The sequence below is a fragment of the Rhipicephalus microplus genome, chromosome X (genome assembly GCF_043290135.1).
Source record: "Rhipicephalus microplus isolate Deutch F79 chromosome X, USDA_Rmic, whole genome shotgun sequence".
Lineage (NCBI taxonomy): Eukaryota > Metazoa > Arthropoda > Arachnida > Ixodida > Ixodidae > Rhipicephalus > Rhipicephalus microplus.
The window spans coordinates 192,159,616-192,173,709 of NC_134710.1; the positions used below are offsets into that span (position 1 = coordinate 192,159,616).

The window sequence follows — 14,094 nt, forward strand, 5'->3', positions numbered from 1 at the left end:
AAACGATTCTGAAGAAGCACAATTTTTTCGTCAACTACGAAGCCTTCTTTCTGGAAAATCTTTTCGATCTATTCAACGAGAGCGAACCTATTTGATGAAAAACTTCCGGCGGCATATATAAATAACATCGACAAATTTCCGAGAAAATGGCGAACGCCTTGTATACGTCCTTATCTTCGGGTAATCCTAGAGCAGAGGGACTTCAGTCGGCGATGTCAGTCAATCGATAACCTTGTGACAGTTCCAATACGACTGAAAAATGTTTACTGCGCGAGAAACAACAGCTGCTCCTTCAACGACGGTGAAGCAGCCTCAATCCATGTACTTTTCCTCGTGGTCGCTCATTCGGCCCGCCGTGGCGCACTTGGCGATAGGCACGTACGGCCGCTTTCGCTCAGAGCCATCTAGTGCACATCGAGCCGCACTAATCAGATGAGGCGCCGAGCAATGCCGGCGGCGACAATAAGGTTAACCACTGCATTTGCCCTGCTGCCGCCATTACACAGGCGTGCATTGTCCGCTGGCGCATCGCGCTCTCCTTTCATCCGCACCTGCAACAGATGCACGTTCTCATTTACGCGGTGATGCCACGCTTACTAGCGCCGAACTGATTTAGCATTGGTGCCGCAAACGTGGCTCCTCCTATCACCGACTCATCGTAACCGTTGTTTTTTTTTACAGCGACAAACCACGGTCCTTTCGAAAGCTGCGTTATTTTAGCACTCTTTGTTACTGGAACACATTAAGGGCGTTGCTCTCTATCACGCCACATAAAACGAATACCCTAAGAAGCACGAAATAGAGCACTAAATATGATCCTCATTTATCTCCCCTCCCCCTTTTTTTCACGAAGTAAGCTATCGCAAAGTACAATACATCTGAAGGCGTCCTTTGTCCCCTTGCGCAAGTGTATGGCATCATTGAAAAGAGTATGATGTGATCTGAACGCTCAAACACAACTAGATTTCATATAAAAAACTGACATAAGGAAGAACAATACAAGCAACCAATGTTTGCATTGTACTTGTATAAGGGAGTAAGATCACCGTTTTAAACAGGGAGTGAACAGGAAAATACTTCATTTTAGAAAGCTTTGAAATTCAAGAAGTTATGCAGCTGTAATCTTTCACACTTTATGAATGATGTTCAGTGTAAGGGTTTTGTGGCATAGACTTTGAAAATAGAAACTGACGGCGTCTGCGAGACGCCCGCCACGTCGTATATGACCCACCTCCGATGCACTCAAAAAACAGTGGCGTTCTTGTATCCGTGCTCTTGTTTTTTCATCGCCTGTCGTAACACTAACAGCTCATGCAGGTGACGTCGCCTGAATATGCAAGCTCTCACTTGGTCAATATACGGGGTATATCAGTCATGATCTGCCGGCTGACACGCTTTGCCCATGCCACGCCCGTTCTCTCTTGTTTCTTCTGTCTGCCACAAGTGTTCGTCCGGCCGGGTCTCACACAGCGCGTGCAACGGCAAGAAAGATCAAATTAAAAACTTGATATCCTGGAAATGGGAAGCTTATAGTGAATTCAATAAGAAAAAAAAATCTTGCGAGGTCACACTGTCCAGATGTATAAAACGATGCAAGCATTGATACGCCCGTATAGGAAGCAAAGCGGAGAGAATAAACTAAAAACGATAGCTCTTCTTTTACACGAGCTGTGGCCTTTACGCAAGACCCATTCCATTTGATGTTCTTTTTTTCTTCTCAATGTTTTTGTGCGACATAGAATAACTAGACTAGTTACCACGCACAATTTGCGGCATATATGTGACCAGCAGCAGCCTGAGAAATTGAGTTTCTTAGCTTCGAAGCTATTCCGGCTTCTTTGCAGCGTTCAAAAATAAAAAAACATTCTTCTGGAATATGCGGCTATGCTGACAGTGATACCATGGTCCTGTATATGATTTTAGATCTCTGTAAATAAACACAAAGGGTTGTTTATAATTGCAGTAAGGAAGTACTAAAATATTCAACTCAGACTTTTTGAGAGATTTAGCCGTTCACGAAGAAGCACAGTCACTGTTTCTACGTGTTACTTTCACGGTGCTTGGTAGAGGCGGCTCAAACTCACGTGGTTTAAAAAATGTGATGAAGAACAGCGCAGGCATTCACGTCTGAAATTGAAATATCCAGCTTCCTTTACAGTGTGCAAGTTAAAACACACGACCCCGCCGCGGTGGTTCAATGGCTAAGGTATCAGCTGCTGACCCGCAGGTCATGGAATCAAATCCCGGCTGCGGCGGCTGCATTTACGATGCAAGGGAAAATCCTGCAGGCACGTGTGCTCGTATTTGGTGGCACATTAAAGAACTCCAGGTGGTCGAAATTTCCGGCACCCTCCACTGCGGCGTCCCTTATAATGATATGGTAGTTTCTGGATGCTAAAACATATATCAATCATCAGTTAAAACACACGCTCGAGCGTGTGTTGCAACACAAACGCCCGCACGCCCGCGCATACGCACACGTGCGCGCGCGCATCAATAAAACATCTTCTCTTTTTTTTTCTGTTGCTCGGGCGATCCAGCTAGGGTTATGAACACGTGGCACCTTTTATAGGCATCGACAAATTTGGGCTCATATTTAATAATATATTTTACGTAAGAAGTGTTACTGTTCACAAATGAAGGTATGCTGCGCACCGGTTCTCCGTCAACGTTGTCTGACGATGTTGGCAGTAGTCACAAGAAAACGAAGCATTAGGAATGTGAACAAAGCAGCGTAGTTTGCTAAATGTTAAGAGAAGACGACAGACGCGGAACCAGTGCCAACACGTCTTCACCTCATCCTGTCCACAGCGCTGTTTTGTTTCTTTTCATGACGCTCCCGCCAACCCAAACAAACCTCACGTCAAAAAGGAGCATGACTGGTCATCGAATGAAGTTAGCCCCTGAACGCTGAATAGATTTTCGGCTAGAGGTTACCTCAAATATAACGCAATATTGAAGGCCTTCTGAAGTTCCAAGTTAAAAATAGCACTGCAGAAGTGACTTTCTAATTTAATGTTTGTACAAAGTAGCATACAGAGTTTATACGACCAATGCATACACAAAATTTGCAAAAAAAGAATTGCGCTCGTTTGCTGCTATCACTATTAAATTACGATTTACCGATAGAAGTCTGTTGTTAAATAACGGGAGCTCCTAAAGGTACACAAATGTCGTATGCCCCTTTTTTGTACGGACGATATTGATTTCTGAAGAATGCAGAATTTTAAGAGAACCTATTGCAATTTATCATTTTCCTCCTTTTACCTAATGGGATGTTTCTCTCTCATTTAATCTGCTAATTTCGTTTAACTAGCCTTGTTCATGTAGCCAGACCACACGATGTATGCTAGGTGGTGTCTATTTTTCTATATATTTTGAGCATATTGAGAAGTGATCAAATTTACAAAGAGATGATACTAGGCCAACTGACATTCATTTAACTCTCTTAAATGGTTTTCAGCGAGCCGTTGACCATATTTTTGAACGCTGAAGTGTCAGTCAAACGGAGAAGAAGAAAAATATGTGTGCCAAATAGAAAAAAAGAGGAGCTTGATATATAGCTCTTACTGCACATATGAAATGAAATGTTATTTTTGCATGCAGTTAAATCATCCACAATTTGTGTAAATAGAACTGAGTGTCTCTTTGCATAAGATAATTTCACGTTTTTCATATAAAACGACCATTAGGTTTGACCCGCAGGGTGCATGAAACCGAAGTTGCTTAGAAAAACAACGGCGGTCCCACTATTACTCATACTCTCAAGTTCTTTGAGGAATGGTCGTCCATTGTTACCCTTGTTAGGAAGACAATGTACGCAAAAATGTAATAGTTATTAATTGTTGTTTTGTCGGTAATAAAGGAGCGAGCGTAGAGTTTGTGCAAGTGGCACAGCTCACCTAAAAAAAGCTAATGTAAAAGCTTGTATGGATTTGTCACTCTCTACACAAGGTTAACTCAGGTTTCCTACAAAAAAATTTGGTTCGAGGCACAAATATTACCAGCTTTCATGGAAACGATATGAATTCGCGGAGCTTCTTTTGTGAGTGTGTTTTGAAAACGTTTGAGCCCAGTTGTGCGCTACAAGTGCGAGGCAGTCAATTGCTACCAAGAACACTCCAGACGCTCGAGTGCCCTCCGAGCAAACAAACTTGGAAAGTGTAACCTCGCACTTGCTGCAGCGTTGGCGTCTCCCGAGAGACGACCATTACGGTGGCGCAGTTTTCTGCTTGTTATCGCTCACTTTGTTTTTTTACCGGAAGTCGGCACATCTGCGTGTTTACTCAGTATTCGAGCACTTTTGAACGAATCTGTTTTACCTGACGGTGGCTCGGCAAATGTCTCGTTTGTTGCCTTGTTCCCGTTTGTCTTTGGGACGCACTATAATCAGCGGTTGTTGACTCACCTTATAGCGGTCAAGGCGGAGAACAGGCTTGGGAAAGCGCCCTCACAGCAGACGCGAATGCAGAGCTGCACTTCCGATGTTCTCTGGCAAGCAGATGCAAACAAGGCAGGACCTGAAAAAGTTTTTTTTTTCAGTTTTTAGTTGAAAAACAAAATTTATCTCCCTTAACTTTTTTTGTAGCATACGCCCTCGTCTCATGTACAGATAGGTTCTCGCGCTATAAAACTCATCGTAAAATAGGATGACAGCTATTCTTAACGTTGGACATACTATTGGGAAAGGTCCAAATAACGGCGACTAGCAGTAATGAACGAAACGTTTGTGAATAAGACCCAACATTGCATAGAACACCACATACACACAGAGGACATGAAAACAAAAACGAACAAGCCTAAAACAAGTAAGCAAGCAAGCAAGCTAAGCAACAAATCAACCAACAAGCGTCTCACTCTGAAAAGCTTGCTCTAACCATTGGGCCAACTACAATTCAAAAAAGTTGAAGACATGTCGGCCACGTACAGATTCCCAAATCTATAGGTCCTACGACTAGGTCGACAGCATAAATTTTCAATCGAAGGCAACACTAAAGCAGTGCCGTCTCTTCGTGACCATAAATAGTCTCATTGTACTTAACGTACTCGAAACTGCCATGAGACCGGTATTTATCAATTAAAGAAAATTAACGTACTTACGCGTACCGCCAATATACACACTGATTCAGCATGTACGAGCGAGAAGCGCTGAGATTAATGTCCAATGCAGTCGCGAAAATGTGTGTAGGAAAAGCCTAAGATCAAACAAGCGCTCGGAGCAATGTTATCACCGTAAGAGGGGGCCCAACTCGCGATAAGATAGTGTATTCACCTTATTGTGCTACCAACAAAGGCCACAGAGAAACCCAACGGCATCTCAAGTCGTCGGTCACTTCTGCAAAATGAACTGCTTGGGCGTTAACGAAAGAACGTCAAAGTAAGCTGCTACCGAGACACATTTACATCAGAAACACAACTTCACGACACGAACGGTTCAAAAGAAGACAAGCTACCCATCAGAAACGTTCACAATTATCTGGAGTATTCGAAACACACGAGCGTTTCCTCCAGTCTGCGCTTGCTACATTGAAGATTCTACTCTGGATCCCTGTTTTTGTGCACTTTTGAAGTGCGAGATTCAATTTCAGGCTGCTTCATCAGCAAAAAATTTAATTTCTTTCGAAGATGAATATGCTTCCCACATGAGTGAATGCAACGAAAATATTCCAGGTTACACCACGCAAGTTGCTGAATGAAATAAATGAAAAAGAAATGCATTCATGTGGTGTAATTTTGTGCATAGAGAACAGTTTTACATTCGATCCGTAATTCTCTTTCGAAAAAATTTTTATATATAAAGAAGCTTGCCATGAAGAAACTAATTTCCAGCTTTTTTTAATCATCCTCTCTGTGTAATCAATTTCTAGAGAATCATTTGTATAACATAGTGCCGAGAACAAAACTTCAGCGACGAAAAAGAGTTCTCCAGTGTAACACATCGAAGCAGAGAGAGAACGAGAGAGGGTTACATTCGAAAACCACATTTAACAGCATTAAGGCATGAGTTAAGGAGAAGATTGGAGCCTTAACAGCTGTGAAAATACTTGAAAACAGGGGGTCGTTGAAGCAATGCCCCATGTTCAAGGATGTTTTCATCAATATACCACCTTTTATCATTCATGACATACGTCCTGAGCAAGGCGAGAATATTGGGGGTGAGGACACAATGTGGCGCCATCTGCCAGAGTTCTTTTGTGACGTATAAAACGACATCACATGGTATCGGCTGTGCGACGTGTTCGACAACTCCTGCAAATCAGGCTGCTCTGCCGTGGCTCTTTCGCTTCTCAAGCGCCGGCTGTGCTTGTATTAGCAGTGAAACAATCTAGAGTGTTTCCCACTAAAGAGTTTTAGCGAGCCGACGTATGGTGATCGCCTTGTCATGCACATTTGACGGAGCGCGTGCGCATGGCGCCATGAACGCATAACGGGAAGAGCCACTCTGGTAAAAGGTGGGTTGTTATAAAAATCAGCTTGTAATCTGTAAATCGAGGCCCTCGCATATTGTGCGAACATTTATGTTTCGTCATGGAAGCGTGATGGCGCACACTTGTCTCGTGCTTTTGCGTGGAAAGAGCCCGGTCCAGACGGTAACAGGTTGACCAGAGTAGAGTGCCATGCAAGATTCACGGTAACAGATCGCCCTATAGTTTCAGAGCGGTATCAAGTGACCGAAATGAACGGATGATACTTTGGCATTGGTTAAATTCACTGAACCTTTCATGGGGGTGTCTAGACCTTTTTTGCTGCCCGTGGTTTGCGCGGCCTGCTGATTTCACCAGAATTACTGGACATTTTTTAGATGACGCATACTTGAATAAGTGGAACTTCACCCCCATATATTTTGTCTTCCTAACCCTCGCTTTCACTACACGCGCTTATCTGCTCGAGGTGCATTGATAGATGTGATGAGCGAACGTTGTAATCATACCTGCTCTTATTGTTTGCTCGACTAGTAATTACAATCACCGTATCTTGTTTTCAGTGACTCTGCTGGTCTTTGGCATCAACCAATTTGTTTACCAGCAGCTCAGCACATGACGGTTGTTATCAGAAAAGACGACCGAATGCGCAACGCGAAATGGCAGCGTTCGGAACAAAATCATTCTCGCCACCCTGAGTTGCAGGCGGCTTGAAAAGGCCCGTCGGCCTAGTGGGAATAAATCGCGAATTCCTATGTGTACATTTCCGGAGAGTCCCACGTCGTAATCACCAGATATCAACGTCTACGCAGTAAAAAACAAGTATTTTCATCAAAATGCTTGCTGCACACGCGATATTGAATAATAGGTTGTTTCCCCATTCTCGGCAAGTTATCGAACATGCATCTTCTTGGTTTTAGCGTATGCACGAAAACTCGCACCAGGACGAGATAATGCGTTCGTTCCTTTGACCATAGAAGGGCTGAACAGAATTGTCGCTATAATTCCACGCTCCGGCAATAGTTCTCTCTGGCCTCGTACAAATAATACAATCAATATCTATGCATACAGATCCGCAAAGTGCACTGTCATACATACCGAACATTTTATCTCCAATACCAGACGCAAAATCTTTGCGGATGCACGCACGTTAAAAAAAAAATGGGGTCCGCTGAGTGAGCTGAACATCTGAGGATGAATGTTCAGTTGTTTCGCCAATTTCAGTTTTATCAGGGAAGTGTATCGGTGCCGTGACGTTTTGCAAGGGCTCATTTACATTAAGGCTCACTCGAACGCGTCCGGCTGTGTGGCAACGAGCGTATAAACAAACCTGTAAGTTAGAAAATGAACCGACTCTGGGTTGACCCGACTCTGGGATGCACTGACGACAGCAGAGGCGAGTCGCGTGATGCTGTTTTCTACGTCACAGCGACTGCAGCGCTGGCCTCTCGAGTGGTCGCCCTCCGTCCCAATAGATATGGTTAAGACATGGTGTTGTTCCCTCCTGCATTTATTCACATATGTGATTATGCCCTCTAGAAAACCCATCTGAAACAGTCGCATTCTCCCGTATTCCACGAACGACGACTGTACATGGGGGCTACTGCATCATAGATTGCATATCTCAAAGTAACGAGTGCACCAGAAAAGACGGTATTATTAACACAAGTTTGCTAGCGCAGGTCCTCATTTGCAAGGTTTTTCGCATGTCATTACAATGCCAATACAGTTTACAGTCTTCCACGTTTGCTCGTCACGTATACCGGCATTATGCTACTGAGTATGCAGCCACGGATTGAATTATTAGATGTGCGCAGCTCAGTTTAAGCAACGGCTTTGAGCGAAAGAGCTATGCTCATTGATTCGGGCGCGTGCTCAGTGGCACTCACTCATGACCTGTGCAAAATAGCCCACCACGAGGCTTCTCTCGTAGTACCGATTGCGAAAAGGATTTACTCAGTTTTCCAGTCCAATTTGTTCACTGCTTCATCAATCTCATTCTCTTTCCCCTCCTCTGATCTGATCGATCGTAACCGAAAGGCAATGGGCCACCTATTGATTGATTTGTGGGGTTTAACGTTCCGAAACCTCCCTATGATTGTGAGAGACGCCGTAGTGGAGGACTCCGGAAATTGGGACCACCTGAGGTTCTTTAACGTGCACCCAAATCTGAGCACACGGGCCTGAAACATTTCCGCCTCCATCGAAAAAATGAAAGGCAACCTAAGGGAACCAAATATATATTGTGTGCCACATTTAAAGCCGACGACTGAAGCGCAATTTGAATCAAATAAACAATAAATTAACATTTACTTATATAAGTATCAGCTCCATCTTCACCTTTGTGGTTTGTCTTTTTCTTACTCATCACAGGTATTATGCTCTGATTTTTGCATGAAGCAAATCACATTCGACGAGGATGAAGGAGCAGAAGCACTAGAACAGGTGCTAATTTAGAACTAAACTTTATATTGTTCCATTATGCAGAGCATGGAAGTCCTTGAAATTGTCCATATTTGAAAGAAGCGTGATAAGTTCATCAGCCTTCTGTCTGCTTTATACTTAGGGTCAAAGAATTTGTGTAATTATGCAGCACTTGCAAGATGTGATACTGGAACTTATTCAATTTTATTGCCTATCGACCTTTTGCTACGATGTATACCATCTATATAAATTCTTGTTTTTTTTTCCAGTAAAGCCTAGTTGCGAGTCGGCGCCTGTTCTTTCTTCCTCTTTCTTCGTACTCATTCCATGCGCGCTGCTTAAACCAAAGATGAACGTTTAGCAACTCGCTAAATGTTCTATTCTGATCACGCCCAAGTGTATGGTGTAATGAAGTAAGAATGAATGCAATATAGATCCTTCATGTAACTTTGTCACCATGGATGTGGCCTAGAATGTGGCGGTAACTAGCCGCCACATTCTAGGCCACATCGTTGTTGGAAAGTTACCAAGAGCAGCATACACACTGATAAATTGTACGAGAGAACTCTTTCAGAAAAATGAATACTGTGCCATCAGGACCTAACGTTACAGATGAAGGCTGTGCCAGCAGTATTGCGTTTATTGGATTGAACCAGTCTATTGGAATGACTCTGATCGGAGCGTCCTGCCCGTGTGTGCATGTGTGCAATTTTTTTAATTTTATTTCTCTCGCTCTTTTTTTCCAGCTCTTAATTCCCCAACCCTATGGAGGGTAGCAAATCAGTTATTAGTACCAGGTTAACTTCCCTGACTTTTCCTTTTTATCAATTTCTTTTTTCTTTCTCTCATTCTGGGAAACTAAAACATTGCTATAATATTTTCAAAAGGTGATTCAGGTGGCAGTTTCTGCAAAGCGCCAATTCAATTGTTACAAGATGCTTGGTTTAAAAACTTAAAAACAGAGGTCAAAATTACACCGTATTTCGCACTTATAGCAAAATGCAACTGAACGATCAAGTGGAGTTCAGAACATGAAACAGAAAAGTTACGCTCAGATTACGAGTAGGAACGGGGGACACAAAGTGTTCCTTATGTAGAACAAGTTCACGTGTAAGTGCGCTGGGCACACTCTCGGAATTATGATGCATTGTACACATTTTTCTGCAGTGCAGTATTTATGTTTTTCATCGAAAACAATCACAACAAAAATTGTATGCTCTAGTAAAAAAGCCACTCTTGCTAAAAAAAATACTGGAGCTACATCGAACAACAGAGCTGCCAACGTTTAGATTTATCTCAATTAAAGAAAGTTTTTGAAGTGTAATTTTTTCGTGTAAGTATTACAGCGATAAAATATCTCCAGCATCAGTTTTGTAACATGTATATTATGATACTGCCGTTTATAGCGTGTACAAACGCAGGCTTGATATGCATCTCAATGCAACTTGTAGTGCAACTTTACATTGTACATAGCGTACTTCCTTGAACAGCAATTCAATGAGTTCTCACGCTTGATAAGCTACTTTTAAAATTCAGTTTTAAAGGGGCTCACTCATTTTCTCACATGTTTCGTAGGCGCCAACCGTGCTATGACACGATGGTTCAGCGTCTGCAACAACCACTTAGTTATTGGGAGAGAATTGTTCCTCGAGTGCTAATGCATCATCGCAAACTAGCCCCGCGATCAACGCAGGCACCGTATCACAGCGCTGTTCTACACCTGGCAAACGGCTGTACTCGCACATCAATATCACTGCTTGAGGGCATCACCAAAGGGCGTCTGTAATGAGCAGGTTGCTAGGGCCAAACATGAGGCCCGCTGATTTTCCCCGTGGATACAATTTACTGATGCACTCGAAGTACATCTTGCCACAGGAATGAAATACGGTTTTGTGTCGCCCAGAGGGGCCACAGTCCCGAATTTACGCGCGTACACAGGGACACCAATCTCACGCTGGAAATGAATGCCAGAGTGAGCGTTCCCAGAACGGCGTGAACTTCAGGCAAACCCTCTTGAACAGACGCCGAAACCTTGGAGATGCCACGTAGCAGCTGCTGAAGAGTGCCATCAGTATATAGGAATCCTGCTTGCGCCTGCAAAGCTTGACGAAAGGCAGAGGCAGTCATTACTTTTTCTTTATTTCTATCTGCAGTTGCACGTCTATATATACGACCACTAGCACGTCTTGCGGGCAACCAGCGATATATACATCCGGTCTATATACCAGAGCAGTGAATTCGATACATCCGCAGCGCATCAGTAAATTAGATAGGCTTATATTTGTACGTATGCGTGCGAGCCGCAAAAGTTGGGAGCCGAGATGCGTAATCACGTGATGGAAAGGCACACGTTTTTCTTCTTCTTCTTGCTGCTGCTGCATCCATTCACGCACTCTTTTTCTTCTTCAGACATTGCAGCGACAAGTATAGAGCACTCCTGAAGGTATAGAAGCAGTGATTTTGCGCGGAAAATTCCTTGTACCATGACATGGTCTAACCTCTATACCTAAGAAAACGGCTTGGCACGGGACCACACGACAAGGCGTTATGATACATTTAGCCAGGTGCCATGCACGGCGCTTGGAGAACACTGCCAACACGTGCGATGTATCAACACTGGCATGAAGCCAGTCCTCCATGTGCTACGCATTGGTCTCTTTTCCTCCTAACGCATTTAATGCATACGCACATGTGCAGCGAGGGCACCCTCTGTGTCACAAAAGCTCTAATTGCCATCAGGTCTTTTGTCGCAGAGCTGCTGTTTCAGACAAAACGCCAGGCCTGCGCTGAAGGCGCAGCACAGTCACAGTGAAAGCTAGAAGAGTGGCCTTTCAGAGCCTTTTCTTAACACTCATTGGATAACTGCTGCAAGCACACTTGTTGGGTACCCACTACAGCATTAATAATAATAATAATTTCCAGGTTCGCTATGCCATTTTTCGTCCTTCTTTTATGAAGCGTTGTATGAGCTAAACAGTTGCAAAAAATTTGTGCAAAATGTTTATGCAGTGGCTGAAAACGATGAGGAATTATGTCTGAAGTGGATATGCGCCACAGTAGTAGGTGATCAAGAACAAGGTTTTGTAGTGGGTTGGAGCATCGGATGACCCACTCGTTACGCTATTCGGATTGTGTGACGCCTGGTTGTTCCTTCGCTGTTCTGAAACGTTTTATTACTCAGATTAACGCGATTCCTTTCCTGATATCAAGCCTGCCTAAGACAAGTTTGCGAACAACTCCCAAGCGCCGGCGTGGCTCAACAGCAGAATACTGAGTTGGCACGCAGTGGACCAGGATTCGAGCCCCACTGTGTCCTTGGCACTAAATTTTTTGCTTGTTTCGCGCTAGTGGTTACGGACACCAGTGGCGATGGTGGCAGCAGCGGTGGCGGTGGCGGACAACTACGGCGCCGCGCGTGACCCGAGTTTTGAATTTGATCTCATAACAGCTTTCACTTTAAAAATAAAAAAAGTAGTCGGCAATTTTATGGCTCTCAGATTGGTGGTTAAAAATACATATGCCTGTTGTGAATGGCAGCGTGAAAACGTGCTCAAATCGAAAAGAGGTTGTTTCTATAGGCATTCGCTACGAGGTTCAGGCTGTTTAAAGGTCATTTCTAGGTCAATGCTGCACTCCTATTCAGGCCCTGTTTAAAGTGCTGGATATAGCTAGAAGACCATACATTTTAAATGCGAAGCATTTCTTAGCAAACTTCGGCGACTTTAAACGTATCTGTCTATGTATCTAGCCGCCTACACCTTTTCGGCGCTTCGTGGAGGTGACGAACTTTAGAGTGCGCCCAGCACGAGCCCATCCCGCCATCTTGCCACTGATAACAACAACGAGCTTAAGTTTTGAAGCTCTGAGAACTGCTAAACGATGTATGGTGTATATAAATGGCTTGCCATTATATACCGTTCTAGTCATTGTACGCTTTGTGGCGTAGTGGTTAGTGCCACGTGCTGAGAATCGGAAGGTTCCTGCATTTAGATTTCACGCGACAGATGCTTGTCTTCTGGTTTTTTTCTGTGCAATTCTTACTTTAAATTTTGCAATGTCACTTTCATGACTAAAATACGTCAGCAGAGCCTTGGTGGACTTCGGCATAAAACACTTCCGTGTTAAAAAATAAAGTTAGAGACAGGAATGTTCTAGCAGTGCAAATGCCTTTAGTTGTTTTTTACGCCTATTGGTCGCCCAGGCAAGTCCATCTCTTAAATTTTAGCAGTTTTTTGATCCCGAGACTTCTTCGCCTCTGCGAAAAGGAAACCATTCCTCGAATTGAAATAGAAAAGAGCCTTCCACTGAAATTACACATGCTGTGATAAATGGCTGTATTCTGTGTTTTAAATGTTTGGCTTATTGCGACATAAATGCTCCACAATCGCGGCGAAAGCAAAACAATTGTTCAATATCGCACACGTTGTCTCCACAGAAATCAGCAAATCAGTATTTAGGGTTTCATTCTAAGACTCCGAAGTGAAATATGCGCGTCTACTAGAATCTCTGCAGCCATTGTGGTACCTCAGAAGTTATGTTGTCACACTGCGAAAATAGAGGGCACATGTTTGATTGCAGACAACATGTTTGATTTCAGGCCACAGCGGCTACATTAGTACGTTTGGAAGAGCGGAGTTGAGTCACAATAATTTTAAATAGGCACGCCATTTTGTCGAAAATTCGGTTCCATTGAAAATCAATATTCTTTGATTTCATAATGCCTGAAACCTAAATTTTACCTTGAAACCATTTGCTTGCGTGTGTGATAAAGAGGTATACGCAACGCGGCAAGTTCTGGAGCAGCAGATCACTTACCTCCCGACACTTTGAACTTTGTTGTGGCTTTAAAGTCGCAACATGAGAACAGTGATTGGGAAGCTTACAGTGAATGCCGGTGCAAATGTGCAAATCTTTGCCAATGCAAAGATTTGCACATTTGGTAATACTCTTTAGTAATCTTTGGTAGTGCTCTTTGATGAACAATAACATTATTCATCCTGGGCAGCGCACAAAATGGAACACACAAGAGGAGAAAATAGGACAAGGGGGCAAGCGGTGGTTGTGTTTCGTTCTTTTGTGTGTTAGACTTTGTGTGCTGCCAATGATGAATATATTTGAACAGGCCTTCCTTTCGGTTCTGTAAGAATATTTTTGTCCTTTAAGGTTATCTATACAAATAAGGGCTCTTCTTTAAACTTTTAGCAATCAAGATGCCTAAATCTGGCTGTTGTAGACTTTAAAAGGATGC

The 14,094-nt window shown here is 43.4% G+C and overlaps 1 long non-coding RNA gene across 1 annotated transcript in view; it reads right to left on the minus strand.

The window, feature by feature from the left end:
* Positions 1-14,094, minus strand: part of LOC142777056 (uncharacterized) — a 370,328-nt gene that overhangs the window by 133,028 nt on the left and 223,206 nt on the right. Inside the window, exon 3 of the long non-coding RNA XR_012887906.1 lies at positions 4,409-4,520. This is a non-coding gene — a long non-coding RNA (uncharacterized LOC142777056). The remainder of the gene's footprint in view (positions 1-4,408; positions 4,521-14,094) is intronic.